Source organism: Limanda limanda, chromosome 16 (genome assembly GCF_963576545.1).
Source record: "Limanda limanda chromosome 16, fLimLim1.1, whole genome shotgun sequence".
Lineage (NCBI taxonomy): Eukaryota > Metazoa > Chordata > Actinopteri > Pleuronectiformes > Pleuronectidae > Limanda > Limanda limanda.
Genome location: NC_083651.1, coordinates 6,972,161 through 6,997,791, shown reverse-complemented (window position 1 = coordinate 6,997,791; position 25,631 = coordinate 6,972,161). Strand labels below are relative to the sequence as shown.

The 25,631-nt window shown below is 41.9% G+C and overlaps 1 protein-coding gene across 1 annotated transcript in view; it reads right to left on the bottom strand.

Moving 5' to 3' along the window:
• The window catches only part of adarb1b (adenosine deaminase RNA specific B1b), a 113,616-nt gene that overhangs the window by 55,285 nt on the left and 32,700 nt on the right, over positions 1–25,631 (bottom strand). The window contains exon 2 of the mRNA XM_061089188.1: positions 16,653–16,728. The gene's annotated coding sequence lies outside the window, so the exon portion shown is untranslated. The remainder of the gene's footprint in view (positions 1–16,652; positions 16,729–25,631) is intronic.

The following is a 25,631-nucleotide window of genomic DNA, read 5'->3' as shown; positions in this document are numbered from 1 at the left end:
TTCACAGGACATGCCACTCTGCTCCTACGCTGATTAAACCACAACAGACTGCAAGCCAGGGTCTGGTCTAATCTGTCCAGCTACAGAAGTCACAGCTTCAAAATGGACGTCTTATTCTTATAAAGACGAGATCTTATAAAAGACCTCTCTCGTGTTTTGTGGCGTTGCTTTGTTGTTGACCCGCGGGCATTGCTCTTTGCCCTGCAGTCGCTCGTTCACACAAACACACTGTCACTCCCGTCACAGTTGAACTGGCCATCAGCAGCAATGGGAGAAACCCCACAGTCCCCGTGGGGCCAGTGGAGCATCAGAAAATCTATAAAGTTTCTACTGCTCACAGCCGAGAGGCAGAACTCGCCCTAACACCTGCTCTCCAGTGCGCCTCATATTTCAGGTGCATGTGAGAGGGGGGTGGGGGGGGGTCCCAGATGCTTCATCAGAAATAAATTAGCAGGTTGCCTCATTAATGAGATCTTTTGGCATCAGGTGAAATCTGAAACTTTGCTATAAAAGGTGCTTTCGCTTTGACACCAAAGTCAATTCTCCTCTTGTCATGTGACCCGACACTGATAGTCCATGAAATGACTTTGCTGCTGTGCGGAGGAGTTTTATACTTACTAATTTATTTATTTATTCTTTATATCAGCTGGTGCCTGTCCAGCCAATAAAACGTCACGCAACACATCAGTAATTAAGACCCTTCTGTGCCAAACTATGTATTAAGCTGGTGATTATCAAACTAACTTTTTCTCTCTGGACTTTACAATATAACAGATTGTGATCCATCGATTAATCTCTGTCAACCAGTGAGCTGAATGACAGATGGTGACTCATCTGTGTGATACAGTGGCTGCATCTTCTCCCTGAAGGTCAATCTCTCATGAAATATGTTCCTTAACGCGAGTGGGTTGCTCTTTATTGAGACGCTGCCAAAAGCCACGACAATAAAGTTTTTCATTGTAGCTGAGAACTGCTCTTTAAAACAAACACCAACATGTGGACTAAAATGCAGAGAAGGCTTCTTTTTTTCTACTACTCGTGCGTCACAGAAGAGATTATATAAATGTGTAACAGCCATAGAGGAACCTGACATATCTCATTAAATGTCTGAGCCATAGGCTGTATTAAGATATTAAGATGGATTACATGACAGCGCCAGAGCATCTTGATCGTCAACTGGTGGCTGGATGCAGCAAAGGTCATAAACACATCCTCCTCCTCGTCATTGGAAGAGACAAACTGAAACGCAACAGTCGGTTCGTTCATTTGTAGTTAGTTCTTATCACACTGATGTGCGTATGTGTTTTAATGATTGACAGCTGACACCGGTCATATGCATCTATCAGCGGACCAGGCTGCATTTCCATCCGGGTTTCAAAGATAGCAGCGTTCATATCCTTGGTGTTGACTTAATTACTGGATAATGTGAGGAGGTGGAGACACATCGTCCGTCTTTATTTACAGTCTATGTACATAAAGAGTATACAAGTTTGACTAATGTGGCAAAGTATGGACATGGAACTGTCATAGAGTTTTAAACTTTCCTGATGCATTTCCTGATATGACTTAAACTAAAAACCATTATTTTATTTAGTGTGCTATTTAGCTCAGTGCAAATAGCTTGGAAATCTGCAAATTGTGCCTTAAGAGCTACATTGGAGAATCCCTCTCCACAGTGTCCCTGGAGAGTCACTCCATTTACTTTAAATTCTCCTTGTCAGGCATGGACGATTCACTACAACACATTAGAACTTCAGAGAAAAACACAAAACCGCCAGAAGTGAGTGGCCGGACTCTCCTAAGATCCGTCTTTAGCTTCCTTCTTGCTTTGGTAATGTTTCTATAAGTTTCAATACAGTGAAACAATACGGTATGAATATTGATTTAGAATATTCTGTCCCTTTTCATCTTACAGTTTTTTATTGTGCTGATGTCTCACTTTGCACGTGCCAGCCTACTGATTCTGAAAATAATTATTTAAACACAAGCCGGATTCACTGCGCTGACAGAGCAATCAATTAGAGAAACGTCCTCCATCATATCTGTTTAAGCACATCATCACTTTGCTTATGACAGTATAATCATTTCAAATAGGCCCTCTCTTAGCTTTTGGTGCCCGTGGGTGTGTGTGTGTCGTGTGTGTTTGTGGGGTAATGGTGGCACAGAGCAGCAGCAGATGTGAGAGGTAATTTGGATCCTCCTGAGACACTCTCTGATATATTACAAAGCAGTATGGGTAGATTTGCTGTCACTGAACTTGAATGGACTTCAATGACACCATGTCCTGTTTCCTCCTGGTGTGCACACACACACACACACACACACACACACTTTTTCAGCTAGCCTTTACCTTCTGGCTCACATTTTTGCATGACGGTCAGATTTACCTTTACTGGGGCAAAATATTTTGAGACACAGGGTCACTCTGAATGAATTCAGTTACACAAGCTTCACAGTCCCCACCCTTACGTTCACTTAATTTGCTTCGTTGAGCAACCATTCATTAAGTTTCACTCTGAATCCCAAATTGTGAATGAAAAAAGTGATGCAGAGGCTGCCCTGCATGCACACTCTGTACTCTGGGTCTCAGGCTGGCACTCGTGTGGTGAAATGCTGCAGGCCGTGGTTATGTAACTAGTTTCCGAACATGGAGATGGGTCACGCCGCAATGACGGTGCAATAGAAAAAGAGACACCGACACACACGGGGGACAAAGTGAAGTCGAAATGCTTCCATGCTGACAAGCCGAACAAGGTATGATTTATGGCACAAATGTCCGGGGGTTGGCAGGATGCACGGTGAACATCACCGCACACGGACGGTGTTTGCAATCACAACGGAGCGAGGGAGAGTTGAAGTGAAACGACATAATGGGACAAACTAACATCAAAAAAAGGTGAAACGTGGCGGGGACGACCGGAGGCAACCAGACCGTCGGCAGCAGTATTTTTTTTGACATGAATAGACAATGAGGTCACGGGCTGCCATGGCTGTTGTCTGTGGTGGATCTTGTTACTGCCTTGGAGCACAGCCTTGCCCTTATTGATAATTGATTAACCCTAGAACATATGGCAGTGCTCATTTGACACCAGCCGATTGTCTTTCGGCGTCTCGCTATCCTTTTCTCTAAAACGTAAAGAAACACTTCAAAAATCTACAAAATGGGGACATGGGGGAGAGAATATAAGAAAAGATGCAAACGATTTAACATTTTAAAAATTATAGTGACCAAAATAATATATTTTTTAAAATGTGCTGTGAATGTTAGATGTTATGACATAATATATAAATATGCGAGTATTTATCAAAGGTCGACAACTTGTCACGTTAAGTGCATATGTCAACCCCAAAGAGCTTTGGTTTTGTTAAATGGAAGTGACAGTAGATGTTAGCATGTGTTAGCTAAGGCCAGAGGTTACCAACAGTTCTCTTGCTGTTAACCCCTCCCCCCTGCCTGCTGTTGTTTCTTCCATGTTTTTATAATGCACAATAAATGCTGCGCTTGCTGCACCTGCATCCTGGAGACTTGGGCTGATGCTGGAAAGTGTCAAAGTAAACTTCACACACACACACACACACCACAAACCCATGTCACATGATGCACCAGCACGCACCTGTGTGTGGGACACCATTGATCACTGTGGTTGATACTGGACATTTTTACACAGTGTTAATAAATGAGGAAAAAATTATAATTAAAATTTCATACGGTAACACTATCCTTCAGGAACTTTACCGCGGTTAATTGTTATCCAGGAACTGTTTTATCCTTAATGTAGTCTTATACAGAGTCAGGAAACAGCAGAGAGGTGACTGCCCACTTTTCAAAACAAAAAGCATTTACTTGTGAAACGTTGCAAAATCAGAAACAGAAAATCAATCTAATCCTTTTTTTTATGTAATGTAAACATAGTGACGTCAACAGTCAGCCAAGAGTGCGTAATGCAATCTGACTGCTTATGAGTGCACTTAAACATGCCAGCAAATTTCTGTCATTTTGTGCATGCAACATTCAAGGAGAAGCCATTTGTCGTTCTATCACATCAATTTTTCATATATTGACTGAGTCACAAATGGGCCAGCATTCAACCGCATCCACGCACGTGCTAAACTATGTTGTGAAGGGAAGAGCTGCAAAGGAAAGTAGCCATGTCCGACCAATCTTAGATATAACCAGGCATCTTCTTACAGATAGAGAAACGTCTTCCTGGCTTCAGGGGTTTCCTCCTTCAATGAAGTTGTTGACGTTTTATCAGAACATCAAGACACTATCTCGAATATCAAACACAGAGTTTCTCAGGGCATTAACTTAACATAAAGCCTGGCTCTTCTTCAGCTGTAGTGACTCATTAAGCTCTGGGAAAAATAGCTGTCAAATCTTTGCTCAGTTAAAAAAGAGAGCAAGAGAGCGAGAGAGAGAGAGAGAGACACACAAACAAATAAACTGCAGGAGGCAGTTTCAATTAATGATAACCACAGCCAGGAAAGTGAGCGGAGCTGCTGTGAGTAACACAGTCATTGTTCTACCTCTATTTCTGAGACTGTTGGCAAAGTGATGCAGAAAGCCTCTAAAGTGCTGCTGCTGTTTGGGAACAGCATCGAGACGTCAGTGTTTGTTTAAGAGCCTGTCCAGGTCCCATCTCAACCTTCATGGAACTACTCTCCATGGACACACAGCTAAACATTGCCGTAAACCATAATAGTAAAGAACAAAAACAAAAAGAGAAAAAGAAACTTAGTGGTAGCTTTTAAAAGTCATCAAACTTCTCCAGAAGAACTTTTGTTCTCAGTATCCGGATTTTGCAACAACAAGGGTGGGACGACTTCATTTGTCAACACTACATTTTCCTTGGGGTCCAACTGGATTTCAATAGCTGTTGAAAAACAATCTTAACCCAAAACCTTGTGTTCATCAAGGAAACAACTGATTGAGTTAATATACTTTACAATCATAACAATACTGTATATTAATTGTTAACAGAATTTAACTTGCTGTAAATAGAAGACCCGAACAAGCCAAGCAGCCCACAACAACCCACCTGTTTGCCAACATACAAAAAGCTGCTAACGAGTGAGTCATCAGTGCTAATTTACTGAGCTTATTTTATCAGCAAACTTCACAGGCCTGGAGGAACCTTGCTAAGGCAGAATGGATGAACAGCATGAAGCTGATATCAACATGGTCACACCGTCAAAGAACTGCCAGGTCGAGTGTGTGTGTGTGTGTGTGTGTGCGCGCGCTGCACGTCAATGCCCTTTAAAAATACAGTACACACATATTTCTCTTATTGCCACCCAACCAATCAATATATCTCTGTAAATGGGATAAATTACTTCCACTCAGTCTATTGCTTCAACAGCGATCCCAGTACAACATGTCCAATCTCTCATTACCGCTGAAGGCACCTTCTCTTTCTGCTTTCCATGTTAATCCTGAAATAATGAACTCTGCTATTAAAACCCTCGGTAAGGCTCTTGCCCCAGCAGCGCAGGGCCAGCCACCAGCTGGAGCACTTGGAAATATTTGCATGTGGCTGAGCATGCATGTGTGTCACAGTATGTCGATTTGGCATAGACCATTCCACTTACTCCAGTTCTTATATAAGGGAGATCATTCCAGAAAAATCTAACACCAAGCCATGACGCAGTAACGGTGAAAGGGCCGCGATGCCGGAGGGAGAGAACAACATCACTACAGATCACAAATGTTATTCACTCAGTGGAGCCAATAAAATACACACACAAGCGTACACTTGTGGCAGTCCAAACACACACCGCTGAACTACGAATTAATCTTTGAAAACGTGACTGCAGATGGATCTGTTGCACTCGTAGAAGGTTTTCTTACTTGTTATACATCTGTGCTTGCTTTTGTTCAAGCATTCAGTTTGACTGTGGCGCAGCCAGATTTTTTTAGAAACCTGTTTTTCCAATGCAAGCGTTACTGGAGTAGGTGTTTGTCTGCAAGATAGAGAGAGAGCAAGGGAGGAGGACAATGGATCGAGTATTCCGAGGCACTGTATGTTTCAACATCACCTACGGAGCGTAATCTGCCTCGGCGTTAGCCTTGGGTTTGTTCAGCCAATCTAAATCCAAGATGCCCCAGACTTCAACAGTAGTGTTTTCATTATTCTTAAGCACCATCTGAAAAGTGAAGCAAAGAAACAACAACAACAGAGCGACTGCAAAAAATACTCAACAGTTGTGCTGTTGGCGGTTTTTCTTCCCTTAACAAAATAGAAATTACATTCTATATAATCCAGACCAGACAATTACTGACAGCTGTAATCAGAGGGCAGGTCACCGAAGGACTATCCTGTCAGCGTGAGGTCATCTTGGTTTGTGGGTAAAGCAAACTTCCTGGCACTATTCTTGAAAAACCCAAACCACAGACTTTCAGAGAATAAATCAGGAAATGGATTACATTCTGGTGGTTTGAAAAAGTATTCCAATTCCTTTACTAGTGGAACTGTAAAACGCATTTAACATATGGATCTATACTGTTTTACCCATAATATGAAAATGGGCCTTGCTTTTTTCAGGGAGGTGCCTGAGACCTTCAGAAGTTTCCTGCAGAGATCTAAGAAGCTGCTGTGAGGACGATCATCTCAGCAGCCCTCCATCAATAAGACAAGGCAGGTACAGTGGCAACGTGGAAACGCACATGACAGCTCGCCTAGAGTTGATCGAGCAGTATTTAAACGACTCAAAGCCTGAGGAGAAAAATAATCTCTAGTCTGTGGAAGAAAACTTACTCCAGAAGTTCATGGGTTCGGGGGTGTAGCTTTGACGGAAGGACAGATGGGAGGGGGTGGGATATAACGGTGGCATATTTTCCAAGTGTAGCCTACTCTTGCTAGCTTTTCCAGGACTACCAACACTAGCCTTAAGGCAGCAACAATTTATTTCACTGAAAACGTAATGTGGATGACTTTAGTAGAACTTTTCCCATGTGTGAGAATTACTTCTACGCTCATTAGATCTTAGACCTCATTCTATTTGTCAAAAGCACTGATACAGCATTAACACAAGCTTCCCTTTAAATCAAGAGAAGATTTGTAATCGTCATCATATTTAAGATTGTTTTGCGATGCAAACCGGATACCGTCTAATGGCTCCTTGTGAAGACAGGTTAACCTCTATAGCCCGGACACAGAGAAAACTCTAGCACCTGCAAATCTATCTTTGACCTCCTACCCATGTGCCTGCACTTCCATTCTGCTCGGCTACCCCCCCGCTCACAGACTGAAAGGTTTGCCGGGTGGTGGTAGGGGGGTGCTTAGCTTGCCGAAAACCTGGAGTGCACACAAAACAGCTCATGCATGCAAAATGTCTGATATACCCTCCATCTCAATTAATATTTGAAAGCCCTACAGTTCAATCTCTCATTGCTCGCCTTCTGCCACTGTGAGAGCTGCTCCATACGATCCATCGTGTTTGTATTGACTGCTGCCTCAGCGAGGCGGGGGGGCATCAGTGACTCACTGAAGTGTAAAGTGAAAACCTCAGAATGTGTCCTCATCAGTGTTTGCAAAATGCCTTCTGAAGCTGAATTTATAGGATATTCCAGGGGGTTGTGGGAGGTAAGATTTTAGCCAAGCTGATTTGTAATGATGAAAGGAAGTTTAACGAGACGGCTCCTCCTTTGGTTAGAGATGGATGAAAAGATGCAAACCAAGTTGACAAATTGAGAGAATGTAACTGCTCCCACTTCGCTAAAAAGTTAGTCTTTAGCAAACGACAAGTGACAACGAGCAAATCTGAGGGACAGTGTGTAAAAGTTGCATGCAGAGAGTGGCTCTTAGCAGTGGATACACTTACTCCCATCGCAGAGTCAATCAAACAGCAAGTCTACAAGGAACAGCATGTTGTCAAACTCAACTCACAAGCTCACATCCATCCAACAACCCAATGCAGACATTTGAGACAACAGGAGCTCTGTGTGTGTGTCTCTCAGATTTACTTGTGTTATACTGCAGTTTTATTTCTGTGTGACCAGTTCTGAAATGTGGTTATTAAAGTTTTTAACACTGTTTTCTCATCAAAGTTGCAACTGCCGATTCTTTTATTCTCCACTTGCAACCATGGAGATAGCCCTCTCTTTTGCCACAATAGAATTCCAGAAATCCTTTCAGAAATGACTAATCAAGTATTTGAAAAGCAACAATCACAACAATCATGTCCAAACATGACATTAAGAAACAAAGTACAAAGAAAGTGAATGTGTCACAGGTGAAAGTTTAAACAGTAGTTGTGTTTTGTTGAATAAACCATCCTGACCTCTCAGCTCATGTTAGATCAGAGTAGATTAGATGAAAGACTTTGTTGATCCGGAGGGAAATTTGAGATCTAGTAGCTTTGGACTCACTCTTTCCAGAATCCAAAATAAATATGAAGCACCATTTAGTTTTGGGATCATAATTCTGGGACTTCGCTGTAATAGCTTTGTATGATCCAGAGCTCAAGTGGATCCTGGAATGAAGTCGCTCAGTTGAGGCAATATTTGCTTTATTCTGATCGGCCGATCCTCTGGAAGCTTGTCCAGCAGCAGCGCACCCAGCATGTGAGAGTAAACTGCAGTGTAAACCTGCACCTTTGGTTATTTGTACGCTGGAGTTTATTAAATGCCTTTAATACTACTCAAGTACTGTTTCGGGAGAATGAGCTGTGCTCGGAGCGAAGGACCATTTAAGGAAATCCCTCATGTTCTCAGCCGTCTGATGCCGGAGTTTCTGTCGCTCGGGGATTATACTTCTGCATATGTTTACCTCATTATTTGAAACCACGTTTAAATTAACACCCAATAACATAACAGTGTATATGACAAAAATATTGAGAAGATTAATAGGTCCACTTCAAGTGGCTGCACACTGATGAAAGCTTTGGCGTTTCCTCTCCTCTGTCTATTATTTCAAGAAAAGGTATTCAAGAAAAATTATATTTTAGTTGATTGAAGGTGGGTTTTCCAAGCCCTTATCTCCCCGGAGTACATCATTCTGTCTTCAGATGATCACGCACACACACACAGATCTTAACAAACGCAGGACCACTCTTTCTTCAACATACACACTCTCTCTTTCACAGTCTTCCCGTATCCACAGTGCTAATTATAGTTTGCCCATTAATCAGCAAGAGCTGTAATTATACTAATTCCAGTGTGTAATCTGATCAAGGTGAGCGAGATCAAATCACAGTCTCTCTCTCCCGCAAGGCTTTAAGGGGGTTTCAGCGATGGTGGCGACGGCAGAGAGGTTGTAAAAGAAAAAAGGTTTTAGACCCACAACACTGACTCGGTACGGTGGCTGATTACAGGGACAATCGCTCGCGTCTGTAAACCATTACGGCTGCTAAATAGCTTTTATTAAATTAGCAATAGGGTACGGTTGGCTACTTACAGTCAAACTGTTGCAACTGTGCAATCGTCAACAATGTTTGGTCGGGGTTTTGAGTGTCTTTTACTTTCTGTGTTTTTTCACATCAGCGGTCTGGAGTCTCAAGTGTTTCATAAAGAAATATACTGCATTTAAGGCATATTTAACAGATTTTAGACAAAGTTTACTCTGCTTGACTAAGTAAAGACATAATTAACCCCATTTCAGATAATACGGAGAAAACAACACTGACTCAAACAGCAGCAGATGAAGTTTTTTCTCAAGGATAAAATAACTTCACGTGTTTTTCCAGTGAGGTCGTCTGTTTTTCAGGGTTTAGATTTAAAGACATGGTGTCAAGTGAAGACAAACACAAAGTTGAATAATGTTTGGTTATTAAACATGCGTCCAAACTCAACTTGATGGCGGTCGGGTGGTGATATTTTTCACAGAGAGCTGACCACCACACTGTTTATTCTGAGCCGAAGTAACACAATATTCCAGAGTCTGTTCTGTGGTCTGTGTCAGTCGAGACTCTTTTGTGCAGAGATCATATCTGAATTTCAGTGCAGCTCTGTGCACACACACAGACACACACACAAACACACACACACACAGACACACACACACATACACACACACACATCTGTGGAGGGTGTGTGCGACTGGCAGTTCCTTTTGTGAAGACTTGAAATTAAATGCTCAGAACGACAGATAACCACAACACAACAACACAGACATGCATGATGGATTTTTATCACTGTGAGGTGCTTCCATAAACAGCAGTGTGCTGTTTTATATTTGGGCCTGTTTGTAATTATTGTGTGTACTGGATGTCAGATCAGACGGGCTGATCTGAAGCAAAGCCGTCTGTAATCATCATGCCAAACTCGTGTTAACTGTTTCTTTGTAGAAAGTCGTGATGTGAATGTGCATGTGTGTGTTTGACGATGTAAGTTTATCCTTGCATCTCGCAGCTCACGTCTACACCAGATACAGAAAAGAAAACCAATTAAGCTGCATTCTTATATGTTAAGAATTTAACACTTTGTCAAATTTGGGCTAAACAATTGGTGTTGAGTTTTATTTAGATGTGTTTTTTCCAGTGGTGTGGAGAGGAAAAGCGAATTCCTCTCAAAGCAATTTGAATTCCTCACATCATGAGCTTTAAATTTAAATTTAACCATGATATAAGATGCCTGAAGAGAAAAAAACTCTACAACACCTATGAAACAACACCTTCTTCTATTTTGATATGCCTTGGGCTGACTTTATGACCATGCAAGTGAAAGAATTTGCAAAATACGTTAGAAATCATGTTACTTACTGAGCTACTGTGACAATGCAATGATACATCTGTCTGAAACAAGCTTTTCGAAGTTTATGATAAGATGGGTATATTAGCGTCAGTGTATTCTGTTTGTCTGCCTCAAATACACTGGAGTACATTAGAGATACTGTGTGCAGGGCTGTCAGAGGTGATGTGCGACTTTGACAAGTAGTCGGCGTATCGCAGGACTGACATAAAGAAAAATAACAACCATTCACGCTCACCCTCACAGCGACAGGCAATTAGACTCCCAGTTAACCCAACCTGCACGTCTTTGCTCTGTGAGAGAAAGATGGAGCGCCAAGAGAAAACCCACTCAGGCAGAGGCAGAACATCTCCACTCATAAAGAGACGTAGGCTGCTGACCACTGCATCGTCGTGCCAACACTATTCAAAACTGTTTTATAGTTCGTCCAGCGCTCGTTCGATGAGCCCATTCCCGTATTAAACCGTCACTGTTGCTGTCGAGGTGCTTACAGTGACATCGGCATATTTACTACTCAAAGCAAAAAAAGTGTAACCAATAGGTTGTTGATTTCAGATTGATAAGACACCAGCAGTGTCTGATTTCTCGCCAGTGACGATTGATTAAGCCGGCTGAAATAACAACTGATGCAAGCTGTTTTTATTTGCTGTAGATGACATTTGGTTGAAAACAAATCATCAAAAATAAGAAACTATATGAAAAGGGTCACGAAAACTGATATGGCTTGGCTGAATACATGATTTCAAGCTAAAAGACTTCGTGCTCCTTACAAAATTAAAAGAAGTTGAGCTTTTTCCAAACTGTGAACAGGACCTAAGTCTATATACAATAATATAAAGTAGGTCATGAACTGTAGTTTTAACTTGTAACCCTACAAAAAGAAAATTATACACTATTGGATCTTGTAAGTGTTATGTTAGCACCACAGCTGTAGTAACAGTTTGCAGAGTTCAAACACACAGTGCTGTCATTTCAAAGTGTTTTTGCTGCACTAGTGGTTTTGGAAAGATGATAAAAAATAGACACCACCCTCTAAACTCTTTATATAACCAGTGGCCTTCTCTCCAGAGCACAACCCCCCCAGCTTCAGTGTGTGGAGGAATCCACGATGTAGAGAAAAGCTGTCGGATGGAGGAGTTCAACTTCAAGCTCAAACAAAATGAGTTGAGTTCACTTTCCATTTATATGCAATACATGGCATCTGTATAGGCCTAAAAAAAACACATCATCAGTCAGGCTCTATTAAACATTCTGCTTCACCTATAATCAAAATGCCACGAGTGTACAATCACATCACCCCTGACTATATATACACAATATGTCAAGTTGAATAATAACACTGGGGATCAGTAGTTATGCCAGACATACACAGAACTGATGTTACGGTAAAAATTCGTAAACACCACCCGGCCGCTGTAGTTTAATCACTGCTCCATATGCACCCAGTCTCATCTGCAGTGTGCACAGTGTAAAGCAGATGTCACTGAGACAGTGAGCAGACTCACTCTGCACCAGCACTGATAGTAGTGCCGCTCCGCCTCAGCGCCGACATTGTTTTTTGCATTTGGTCACCGCTCCCACTTCTAGGTTCCAAAAACAAACGTGGGCTTGTGATAGGGGATCGGTCCGTCTCCTGTCTGGTCGCAGGGACAGATGGTGGGATTCTAGTGTATAAATACACATAGAGGATACTTTTGTATGACAGCGAGCAAGGATTGAAAATAAAAACCCCACAGAGCTGTGAATGTGAGAAACAGATCAACAGAGGGTGGGAGCCGAGTGTGAAAACACGCAGGTACTCTCCAGATGGATTCTTCACATATAAATACATACTCATCAGTGTGATGTGAACACGTCTGACTGCTGGATCATACACAACATATGCTCCAGGAATATCTGAAGAAAGATGAGCCAAAACATTAAATTATACGGCAACATAACATTTATTTGAGGATATCTCAGAACGCTGATGTTGATTTTCACACTAGATCACACCACATGTGCTGAGAAGAGAAGAGTCATAATCAGCAGCTTTTAAAAACAGGTGGATGATTTATGAGGATCAGAATATGAGAAGGGAAGACAGATGTTTGGATTGATCTTTAAAATGAAGCCAAATTACAGTAATCAAATCTCTTTGAAGATGACAAAACTAATGCTGTCACATCTTTGTTTCACCTTTAACGTGTTCCCTTTTGTTTACCTGGCGTTTAGGTTTTCTCATCTCACTGCACAAGCTGCTCTGGGTGAGTAACGTTATCTCCTGCTCTTTTCTACCTTTGTCTTTGCACTTGGACTCCTGAGGGGAAACTTTTTAAGAGCTGATCACTTTTTCTATGCCAGCTGGAAAATGGACAGCACCCTGGCTTCCTGCTTGTGATCTGGGAACCGAGAAGTGCACGACCATCTGTTCCATGTGGTCAGTCAGGGCCCCTTTGGACCGGTGTGGGACAGAGGTATTCAGGCTGTGACAGGGAGGGAGGGGACATGAAAACAGGACACAGGGTCACATGAAAAAGACGGGTGCTGATTTGGTATCAGCGCAGTCTGCAGCTGGTACCGCAGCACACAGCAGAATTAAACCTCCTATAAAACCAATCGTTTCATGGGGCTGGAGCTCAATAAATGTTAGTTTAATAATAGGAACCTGAACAATCTGGGGAGCAGTGTTAACGGCCCTTTGCTAATATGGGGCAGCTCAGTAGTTCTGCTACAGAACCTGCATATTACTGAGCAGAGGGTTAGTACAGAAATCTAATATATAGGCAGATAATTGTAAAACGTGATCGTGTTCAAAATGCAGCTGCCAGACTCTTAAACAAACCACGTAAGCATAATCATATCTCCCCCTTAATAGCTTTGCTTGATTGGCACTGCATGGTTTGGCACCAAGCTACTTTACTGAGCTTCTAAATCAGCTGGTAGCCTCAGATCTTCTGATGAGGCTCTGTTAGCTATTCCTCAATAGTCAAGACTAAAGAGCGAAAGCGACAATACCCCTATTGTCAGTTATTTTGCTGTTACTTTTGTTTCTTTTATCCTATGTCTTGCCATTACTTACTTAAACTACGTTGTCTTTGGGTTAGTTTACAAATTTACTTGCTGCCTTGCATGTTTTGTATTTGTCCTCTTTGTGAAGCATTTTGTAACAGCTGCTTTAAAAGGTGCTATATAAATAAAGCTATCATTATTATTATTAATTTCTCTGGTGCAATATTTATAATCCTTTTGTGCTTGAAATTTGTGACACAACACAACACTCGATGCTGAACCTGCTGACCCCCGGTCCCAGCTGTGGGACCGAGGGTCATTTTTTCCAGCAGTTCCTATTTCATTGCCTTAGTGCTTAGATGTGCAAAAAAAACATGTGCTCACTACAAAGATGAAATTTGGCTGGCGTATTTCCTGGAGGTATAATGATTAAATCATTGGAGGCAGCCACCTTTGCAGAAAATGGGTTAAATAAGGTCTGTTATTAATGCACACGCAGCTCCCATCTTCCACTACGACCTGACACTGTATTAATGCCATGTATCATTGTCATCAATACATCTGCAACAATGCCAACAAGACAAAATGTACTCGTGCTCAAAATGCATTAAAGCGCCACAGACATTATTGAGGCAATAGCAAATTTTCCTCAATTGATTTTTCTTGTTTTGTCCCAATTTAGCTGAATTCCCTCCACAACATAACGTTGAATTAATCTTCCTTTCCTTTTTAACACCACTTTTACACAGCAAACAAAGACAAATCAAATGAACATGAGCATCATGAGTCAGCAACTCAACGACATGTGCATAAAAAAAAAAAAGCAGGAGTGCCACGAGCTTGTTAAATGTCTTCCTCCACTGCCCTGCAGCAGCACAGCGCACTGGAGCTGGATGAGCGCCGGCTATCTTGCCTACGCTGCACTAAATATTCATTACAATAATAGAGGTGAGGCAGAAGCATGAAGGCACGATGCCAATGCCACTCGATAATGGTTTTTTTCGTAGACCCTGTCCAACTTGATAAATATGCACATCTTTCAAACAGGCCACATGGGCTACAGCCGTAAACACACAAATATCAGCACACACACACACACACAGATACAGGGGACAAGACAGTAGCTCAAAGGACGGTATTACAGACAATTGTAATTAACAACAGTTTTGGCTCATTTGTCAAGATGCAAAACGCTGCTATTACAGTTTGACAATCTAAGGAAATATGTATATATTGAAAGATATCTAGAAATAAGAAAATGTGTGCTTGCGTCATCCTGGGCTGATCTTTACTGTAAGCTAGAGCTGACAATACCAGTCAATGCCTTTCTGTATTTTCCACCCAGCTTTACCCTGGGAAAATGAATGCTCCTCATGAATGCAGCCTGGTGCCATCACCTCAGTGCCACTGGGCACAGCCCCCACCTGTGGTGATGAGAATCCTTCTCTACCTGACAGTTGTTTCCCTCTGGCGCTGAGCAGGAAAATGAGGACTATTTAAGAGGAGTGCAAGGAGGGCAGTAAATGTCTCCTCTTGTTAATAATACCAGCTTTGTCTGAGCTTTCCCTGGCTCTGCACAGTGAGAGGAGCTGCTACTTGTTTAATATGTTTGAGGAATAATAAAAAAACAAACAGAAAACGGGTCTCATCTTGTAGTTGGGGGACGTGCAAGAGAGAATTGTTGAAATAATGGTCTAAATTGGATGCAGCAAAGGAAAGGACATGCTACCTTTGGGCTTTTATAATAAGTCAAGCTCCAAAAAACACTGAGTCCAACACTTTCCATGACGCTGCTCGATAATATATTTTACGCACAGATTTTACCAGGTGGTTTAACAAACACATCTTTCAAATTCTACGATTTGAATCAAAGGTTTTCAGTTAAAACTAGAAGAAGTAGAGCGCATACGTCCGCCAGGGCCCTAAACTCCTCTTAAATTCAATACACCAAATCAATGCACCAAATTTCACACACTCATAGATATCAGTCATGAATTATTCGTGTTATCTTGTTAACAAACAAACCAACGAACAAATGGACAGGGATGAAAACAACCTCCCTGGCAGAGGTAATAAAAAAAAAATCTAAACCCTTAAAATCGGAGCCACACTCTGATTCTACAGGCGTCGTTACTCCCGGTGATGAGTAAACCCACTTACATCTTGTGTCAATGACGGGGGAGAGGAACATGGGAACGTACTGTATGTACTGTATATAAATGAACGCATTTCCATGCAGTATAATTAATCACCCCCACGTAGCAGAGCAAAGGTTTCGAGATTCAATGGAGCTGGGGGTAAAGGGAGGAGACAGGCAGAGGGAGACAAACAGGGATGGAGGAAGCGTCGAGGATCCCCTGATATTTGAGCTCGTCTAAAAATAGCCACGCTGGAGCTGAGATATGAGTTGTACTCCTCAAAGGCCTCAAAGAGGAAAGAAAAACATGCATATATCCACTCCGCTGGGGAGCTGAGCAGTTAAGGTGATGCGAGCTGGCATCTGGCTCATGTATATGTTTATGTTTATGACATCTTCACTTCTGAGTGACCGGTAATGTTAGCCGTCATTTGGCCATCAGCCACTTTGTGAAAAACGATGAGAGACCCCTGCAGTCAGCAGAGTGAAACTTTGTAGGTACAATGCAGATTTTTCACAGATATCGGTGCCTTTCTGTTGACATGACTTTATTCTGTTGATCAAAGAGGAAAAAACGGGAATGGGAAATTCAGGTGCCTAGTTTTCACAGTGCGTCACCTCAAAACACCTTTTGATTGTTTTATGAATTTCATTCTTTCTTTGTGCTCATTCCTCCTTCGATCGTAGTCTCAGAAATCAGTGTTTTCTATTCACATGAACCCAACTATTGATTTGTTAGGAGCAAGGGCCACATAGGTTTCCCTGCGTTGGAATCTGTAAGTCACATTGTGTACACGTTCCAGCTAAAAGTCTAAAATGTCACAGTGGTGGACTCACCGTTCCACAGAGTAATCACAGGGAGAGCCGGTTCATGTGCTGATCCTCTGCAGTCCACAAATGCCAAACACAGCTCCTGCAGGAAAAAAGATGAATCGTTAATGAATCTGAGAGCCGTGCATTATGCATTCTATAGTTCAGGATAAGGTCACTACGCCATTGTCTTAAAAAAACATTTAAAAGAATGAGTAATTCAATCATAAATATTTGAGTTGATTCGGGTTTCTTTCTTTTCATTGATCTTTGGGTGAGTCTGGGAAGAGAGATTTCAAGGAGGATTCCTCAAAACAGTCAAAAGAAAAGGCCCGGATTTTAACTGTTGTGATGATATTAGGTTTTCTTGATGTTTCACACAGTGTCTGATTTGTTAAACATGACAGATTTTCTGGGGAGGAGACACTGTGCATTTAACCCCGAGCAGAACTGAAAATAAATAAGGCCAAGAATCTCTGCAGGCAGTCAACAGCAACAACATGGTTCTACACGACATCAAATAAAAAAACAACCGGCCCAACACCCTGGCGACCCGGCCCTGGGCAGCTCCACTCTGCCCGGCACCAACCACAGAAACACCACAACACAAGAGGGTGGCATCAAACAGGCGAGACATCCACAAAGACACAGGAGCAGGGAACAGATGCTGGCCCTTTGGTCCAATCACATTAGTGCCCGCTATTCCACTGTTACGGGCACAAGGACAGATATTTTGAAAACAGAAATTGGAGGTGACGCTGGGAGACATTGAGCAGCAGACTTCTAAACGAATTAGGATCAAGTTACTTATCGTGTCCTGCCCAAGCGACCTGTCCCTTTGACATTGACAAAAAAGATTCAAGGTCGACATCAGAACAGCTGCATCGGATGCATGTTTAATGCTGATAGGGGGATGAGGATCACATAAATTAAATTATAATACAGGAACCTCTGAATAAATTGTACAACTGCAGAATTCTGAAGACAAATTAGATTCTGAAAAATGCTAGGGGTTAAGTGTTGCAGCAACATTGTGTCCAATAAAGGCATATGTGTATGAGTGTGTGTGTGTGTGTGCAGGTGTGTGTGTGTGTGTGTCATCTATATTCATAACATCCACCAAGGTGCTCCACACCTCTCTGAGCTGCCACAAGGACTTCTGCACAGGACTCACATTCCCTCCCCGTTAGCTTTTCATTTACATATATTTACATCCAAACATGTGCATCTGACTGTAGAATCATGGCGTCAGAAACCATGACCGAAGGCACTTACAGCAAAATCAATGTTCCATAAGTTCTTAGAGCCCTAAACATTTAATCGCCACTTCCTTCATGTTATTTATGACTTTCAGGTTATATATGTGATATATATCTGGTACGATATAATTTTTTCTCCTCATATCGGTGCTAAAGCAATACTTTTAAAAACGCTCAAGCTTTAAACCGATGCCAGGAACATAAAGCTTTTCTTAAAGCAAGCACAACATAATAAGAGCGTTTTTTTGCTCCACAGCTCTATTGCTCAGACATTTGCAGCAGGTCCCAGTGCCTTTTGGGTGTAATAGGTTCCTGTAGGTAGCGGCCGTGTGGCCACCAGTGCCTAATTGGCACCAGATTTCTGTACACAACCCTAATCTGATCTCAGCAATGATGTTATGCAGATACAACACTGATAAATGATCCTCAGAGAATCCAACTGTGGAGGTGGCTTGGAGAGCATCTTCACGTGGACCAGAGGATCAGGCAGCGCAGGTTAGAGCTGTGAGCTCATTGATCCTCTGGTACAAAAGGCAGGAGGAGGAAAACTGAGGACTAAGCCACACGGACAGAGACATGTGGGAAAGACACTGAGCTGCAAAGCAGGAACTGCTGGACCTCTTCAAGTTAATTTTACTATGTGTTTGCTGACGTGTGTGTTAAAGGACAATAAGAGTGTGCTGTTAAACCAAATGGTCCGTCTCTGGCTCACACAGTCTTACATCTGCTAATCCAACGCAAAATGGATCTTCTTTGATACAAATTCATGCTTTAAATCCGGTTTCCTGCCGGATGACTTTTTGTGACCTAAATGCAGGAAGCATCAATGTGGAGAATAAGAAGGAGTCAGCAATACAAGTGGAGCATCCATGTACTGAACATACAAGAGCCTGCGCTGTTTTATTCATTGTTTTAATAAAGTGTGAGATTTGTTACATAAGTCAGTTGGGAGTTGCTGTGACTCACCTTGTGTTTTTTTCCTCCCTTTGTGTCGTGTGACCAAGTAATGCAACAGAAGAACCTAGGGTCTGTGTTGTTTCATCACGTCTGAGGAGGAGGACGTTGTTTCTTCACAGGTTGCTGGTGGATGTGGGATCTTCTCCAGTGTTTACGGTAAGCGTGCTGCGTCATTTCGTCACTTCCTGTTATTGCCACGGGACACGGGTGGTGTAGTCGCTATCTGAATTAGCTCCTCCGCTAAACACAACTGTCTTTCTGTTCTACTACGGCTAAAATCACCGGTATATAGTTAAGGACCCTCACATACCAGCCCCTCCTCTCTGGTGCTTTGTGACTCTGTGTTCTGTTTAAATCTCACACTCATAGTTTTAGCAGCGATGTGTTCTCTCTCTCCCTCTCGCTCCACCGCTCTCTCCTGCTCCGAGTGTCTCATGTTTACTTACTCCTCCGCCTCCATTAACAGTAGTGGTAAATGTAATAAATGTAGTATGTTGGTAGACATGGAGGCGAGGCTTAGCAACTTAGAAGCTCGGCTCCTCAGCTTAGAACCCCCGTTAGCTATAGTTAGCCGGCCCGTGCTAGCCGCAGCGAAGCCACCTAGCTTAGCTTCAGCTAGCAGTCCCTCGACTTGCCCCGGGCAGCCGGGAGCCCAGGGTGGCTGGGTGACGGTCCGGAGGGGGCATAGTACCACCCATAGAAAGCCCACGATTAAAGACCCACCAGCTCACGTCTCAAATAGTTTTTCTCCACTCAGCGACGCACCCGCTGAGAATCAAACTCTGGTTATTGGCGACTCGGTTCTCAGAAACGTGAGATTAGCGACACCAGCGGCCATAGTCAATTGTATCCCGGGGGCCAGAGCCGGCGACATCCAATCCAAATTGAAGCTGCTGGCTAAAACTAAACGTAAATACAGTAAAATCGTAATTCACGTCGGCAGCAACGACTCCCGGCTTCGTATGTCGGAGGTCACTAAAGTTAATGTTGAGTCTGTGTGTGCTTTTGCTAAAACGATGTCGGACACAGTAGTTTTCTCTGGCCCTCTCCCTAACACTACAGGTGATGACATGTTTAGTCGCATGTTTTCTTTTAACCGCTGGCTGTCGAGGTGGTGTCCTGTAAACGGTGTGGGCTTTATAGATAATTGGCAAACTTTTTGGAGGAAACCTGGTCTTGTTAGGAGAGACGGCGTTCATCCCACTTGGGATGGAGCAGCTCTCTTATCTAAGAATATTACTAAGTCTATCACATGACAACCCAGAGTTGGGACCAGGAAGCAGAGCTGCAGTGCTAAACACTTCTCTGCGCTCCCTCTGGATCAGTCACCCAACCGCATAGAGACTGTCTCTGTCTACCGTCCGATTCAATTATTTAAATTAAACAATAACAGAGCGAGAACTCACAATAATCTTATACAAATTAACACAACCTCTGGAACAACACAGGAAACTAAGACTTTCAAATGTGGTCTTTTAAACATTAGATCACTGTCCTCAAAGGCTATTTTAGTTAATGAACTAGTCTCAGACTACAATATAGATGTAATGTCCCTTACTGAGACGTGGCTGCATCCTGATGAATATGTCAGTTTAAATGAATCTACTCCCCCCAGTCATATAAATTCACACGTTCCCAGGGAACTCGGGCGAGGAGGTGGAGTTGCTGCTATTTTTAACTCCAGTCTATCAATTAATCCTAAACCTAAACTTAGCTACAACTCATTTGAATGTCTTGTTCTTAATCTTCCACGTCAATCCAGGAAACACCAACAGCCAATCATATTTGCTGTAGTTTATCGTGCTCCTGGGGCTTATACTGAATTTCTAACAGAATTCCCTGAGTTTTTATCAAACCTAGTCCTAAAGACAGATAAAATTATTATTGTTGGTGACTTTAATATTCATGTTGACAATAATAAAGATAGCCTGAGCGTAGCATTTATTTCAATACTAGACTCAATTGGTTTTAGTCAGTGTGTGCATCAACCTACTCATTGTTGTAACCACACACTTGACCTTGTGTTATCATACGGTGTCAAAATTGAACATTTAACAGTACTTCCGCGCAATCCAGTACTATCAGACCATAATTTAATAACCTTCGATTTTTCACTATCTGAATATATGCCACTAATAAAAAACTCATTTTCTAGATGTCTACCTGATAGTGCTGTAGCTAAATTTAAGGAAATAATTCCGATTACATTTAAACCCGTATTATCCGTCGACATAAACAACAAATTCTTTAAAAACCCGAGCTCTATTGAGATTGACCACCTCGTAGAAAGCTCTGCAGACTCATTACGATTAACATTAGACTCAATAGCGCCTCTAAAAAAGAAATGTGTAAAACATAGTCAATTAGCTCCGTGGTATAATTCCAAGACACATGAGTTGAAACAAATATCAAGAAAATTAGAAAGGAAGTGGCGCTCCAGCAACAGTGTTGAAAATCTCCTAGACTGGAAGAGTAGTGTTACAGAATATAAAAAGGCTCTCCACAAAGCAAGAGCTGCCTATTATTCAAAACTAATAGAAGAGAATAAAAACAACCCCAGGTTTCTCTTCAGCACTGTAGCCAGGCTGACAGAGAGTCACACCTCCACCGAACCCAGTATTCCTCGATCCCTAAATTGCAATATCTTTATGACCTTTTTTAATGATAAAATTCTAACTATTAGAAATAAAATCAATCATCTCCTGCCCTCAATTGGCACTAATACCCTCCCAACAATAGAGATCTCAGAAACGGCTGAGAATCCTTCCCATTATTTAGACAGCTTCTCTCTGATCACCCGTGATCAGTTTACCAAAATAGTCTCAGGTTCTAAACCAACAACCTGTATTTTAGATCCGATTCCAACTAAATTACTTAAAGAAATTCTGCCCCTAATAGATAATTCGTTACTTAACACAATCAATCTGTCATTATCATCAGGTTATGTACCACAGTCTTTTAAAATAGCTGTAATCAAACCCCTACTCAAAAAACCCACCCTAGACCCAGAGGTTTTAGCAAATTACAGGCCAATATCTAATCTCCCCTTCCTATCTAAAATCTTAGAAAAAGTTGTAGCCAATCAGCTGTGTGAGTTTCTCCAGGAAAATAATATATATGAAGACTTTCAGTCTGGGTTTAGAACCAATCATAGCACAGAGACAGCCCTGGCAAAAGTCACTAATGACCTTCTAATAGCTTCAGATCAGGGACTTGTGTCTGTCCTCGTTCTGTTAGATCTCAGTGCAGCATTCGACACAATTGACCATCAAATTTTATTAGAGAGACTAAAACAGTTAATTAACATTAAAGGAACGGCCTTAAACTGGTTTAAATCTTATTTTGCTGATCGCTCCCAATTCGTTCAAATCAATGATGAGTCATCGGTGCGCACCAAAGTTAACCATGGTGTCCCACAGGGGTCTGTGCTCGGCCCAATTTTATTCTCATTATATATGCTTCCACTAGGAAACATTATCAGGACACACTCGGTAAATTTTCACTGTTATGCGGATGACACCCAGTTATATTTGTCAATAAAACCTGATCAAAGTAATCAATTAACTAAACTTCGAGCATGTCTCAAGGACATAAAAACCTGGATGACCCGCAATTTTCTCTTATTAAACTCAGATAAAACAGAGGTTATAATACTCGGCCCTAAACACCTTAGAGATACATTATCTAATGATATAGCTGCGCTAGATGACATTGCCCTTGCTTCCAATGACACAGTCAGGAACTTGGGAGTGATCTTCGATCCTGATTTGTCCTTTAATAGTCACTTAAAAGTAATTTCTAGGACCGCGTTTTTCCACTTGCGTAATATCTCAAAAATCAGACATGTCCTTTCGCAAAAAGATGCAGAAAAACTAGTCCACGCCTTTGTTACATCGAGACTGGACTACTGTAATTCACTATTATCAGGCTCCAGCAGTAAGTCGTTAAAGACTCTGCAGCTGGTCCAAAATGCCGCAGCACGTGTCCTGACGAGAACTAAGAAAAGAGAGCACATTTCTCCAGTATTAGCATCGCTACACTGGCTTCCTGTTAAATCTAGAATAGAATTTAAAATTCTCCTCCTCACCTTCAAGGCCCTTAATGATATGGCACCTCTTTACCTTAAAGAGATGTTAGTTCCATATCAACCTACTAGAGCACTCCGATCCCAGAACTCAGGTTTACTTGTTGTCCCTAAAGTCTCTAAAAGTAGAGTAGGAGCCAGAGCTTTTAGCCATCAAGCCCCACTGCTGTGGAATAATCTCTCACTTTCAGTTAGGGAGGCAGACACGCTCTGTTCGTTTAAAAGTAGACTCAAAACCTTCCTTTTTTATAAAGCTTATAGTTAGAGCTAATTTGTGCGATGTTCCAAATTTGATTAAATGGCAAAAACCCCTGATGATGCTAAGACGCACAGGGAATTTATGACACAAGACACACGGAGCTTCTCTTTCCTGCTTCTCCTTCCTTTTCTCCATATTTATCACATCAAGATAATTCTTATCTGATCAGTACATGTTACTAACTTGACCCCTTTCCCGGAGTTTCTGTGCCTTAGCGCCCGCGGATGCAGGGCCACAGCTGTGGCCGCACCATGGATTATGATTGTGGATCGCGTGTCGGAGGTCGCAATGGTGGATCCAGTTCGGTGGATTCTGTATCGTGCCAGCTGATCGTCGTTGTAATGGAGGATCCTTTGTCGCGTTGGCATCGGATGATGAGGGACCACGACCGAGGCGGCAGCTGATAATGGATTCTAACTGGCGGCGGTGGACAATGACTGTGGATTATAGTGGATCCATCCTGATGCTGGATCGTGGTCTTGCTGCTGGCCAGAGACTGTGATTGCAGCGGGACTGCCTGACACATAGTATTGAAAAATGTTTAGCCTAATGGATGCTGCTAAAAATCCTGATGATGTTTTCTTACACCTGACATCTATTGCACTTCTGTCCGTCCTGAGAGAGGGATCCCTCACATGTGGCTCTCTCTGAGGTTTCTACATATTTTTACCTGTGAAAAGGGTTTTTAGTAGTTTTTCCTTACTCTTGTTGAGGGTTAAGGACAGAGGATGTCACACAATGTTAAAGCCCTATGAGACAAATTGTTATTTGTGAATGTGGGCTATACAAATAAAACTTGATTGATTGATTGATTGAAGAAGAAGAGGAGGAGGAGGAGGACAGACTACCCTGGTACTTCTGCAACAGAGACTCTGGGGTGCACGCAGCCTGTGAAGTGTACACTACTGCTAATTTAGCAAAAGTAAATGCATCAGTTTCGAGTTTAAGGACATTCAACCGACACCATGATCAGCTCTGGGGGTTTTCTGTCTAGCCTCATCCAACAAGCAAAGAGCAAAAGAAGAGAAACAATATCTGAGGGGCTTATGTGACAGCAGGTCACACTGAATAACAGCAAAATGCATTTTCATTATAAATAAATATGACCCAGAATGCACTGTTTCGCTGAAATGTAGGGGACCATTTGCGTCCCCTTTACAGAACCCATTCTTCAGCCCCATCAACAACAGCAACAAATCTGTGTTATTTGGCTCATCTTGTCAGACTCACTGTGATGCCAAGTCTGTTAGAAACTCACAGCAGCTGCAAATCTTATTGGAAACAGCTCCTGTTTTGTTTTTTCTCTTCTCAGTAACATCCGCTGCAGTTCCACATGAGCACCCGGACACTGTGGCAGATGTCAATTGTGATAAATAAAAGACAACAACTGGGAAGAAATTTAAAGTTAATTAATCAGGGGAAAAAAGCTGAGGCTGCTGGTTCATAAATGAATTTAGTGCATCATTTAGCTTCTGGTGAAACCTGAAGAGAAAACACTTATCAAATGACACCTGCTGGTAATAGACTTTGTCTAAATAACCTAAAATAACCCCAATACGGTGCATTTAATCCTCCTTCCAAATGGAGAAACGTGCATTTCTGACACTGGGCTAAAGCGCTGTTAAATGATGAAATGGAGAGGTGATATAAGGACAACAGAACTTCTTTGTCTGTTCGAACCATCCTCTCATTTCTACGGAGAAGCCACATTGAATTAAACAAATCTGATTAAAAGAATAGAGTCACAATATTCAGTTTTCAACCAATAACATTCTGTTTTAGTTGGAGCATTACTACGACTTGCGATTATGTCTAAATAAAATAATCTTTTCTGTGATCTCATGTTTTCTGACATCCCATCCTGCTCTCGAGAAACAGAACACACCCCAGTGGCCTTCCATAAAAAAGAGCTGCAACTCGATCTGAGTGTTATCAGACGTGAGTCGATGGAGCCATGTGTAAACAGACAGCAGCCTTCAGTCACAGTTAATGACGAATGACTGTAAGTTTGCAAGTGTAAACATTCTTTAAATTTGACTTTGCCTCTTCCCAACACCATTGAGAGTCACTTTTCACTGTCCAGAGTTATCTCATTATTCTTTGATTTGTCTGCTGTTGTTTGGGCGATATGACTTCAAAGCAATATCACGATTATTTCTAACTTTTACCTTGATTAAGATTAATGAACGATTATTTTAAAGTGAGCAGGGGATTGAGGACAAGCCTATCACAGCATGGAACGTAGGTTATAAATTCTGGCTTCTATTCCTTTTTAGGTTAATTGCCCAGCTCTATCTTTTATTATCAGTTTTAGTTTGTTCTGCCTTCAAATCCCACTGAAAAAAAACAACTGCCACTGAATCATATTATTCGTCAGTCATTAAATAAACCACAACAATATATTTCTTGAAATTCAAAGTCACTGATCCTTAAATTCCCCGTGCATA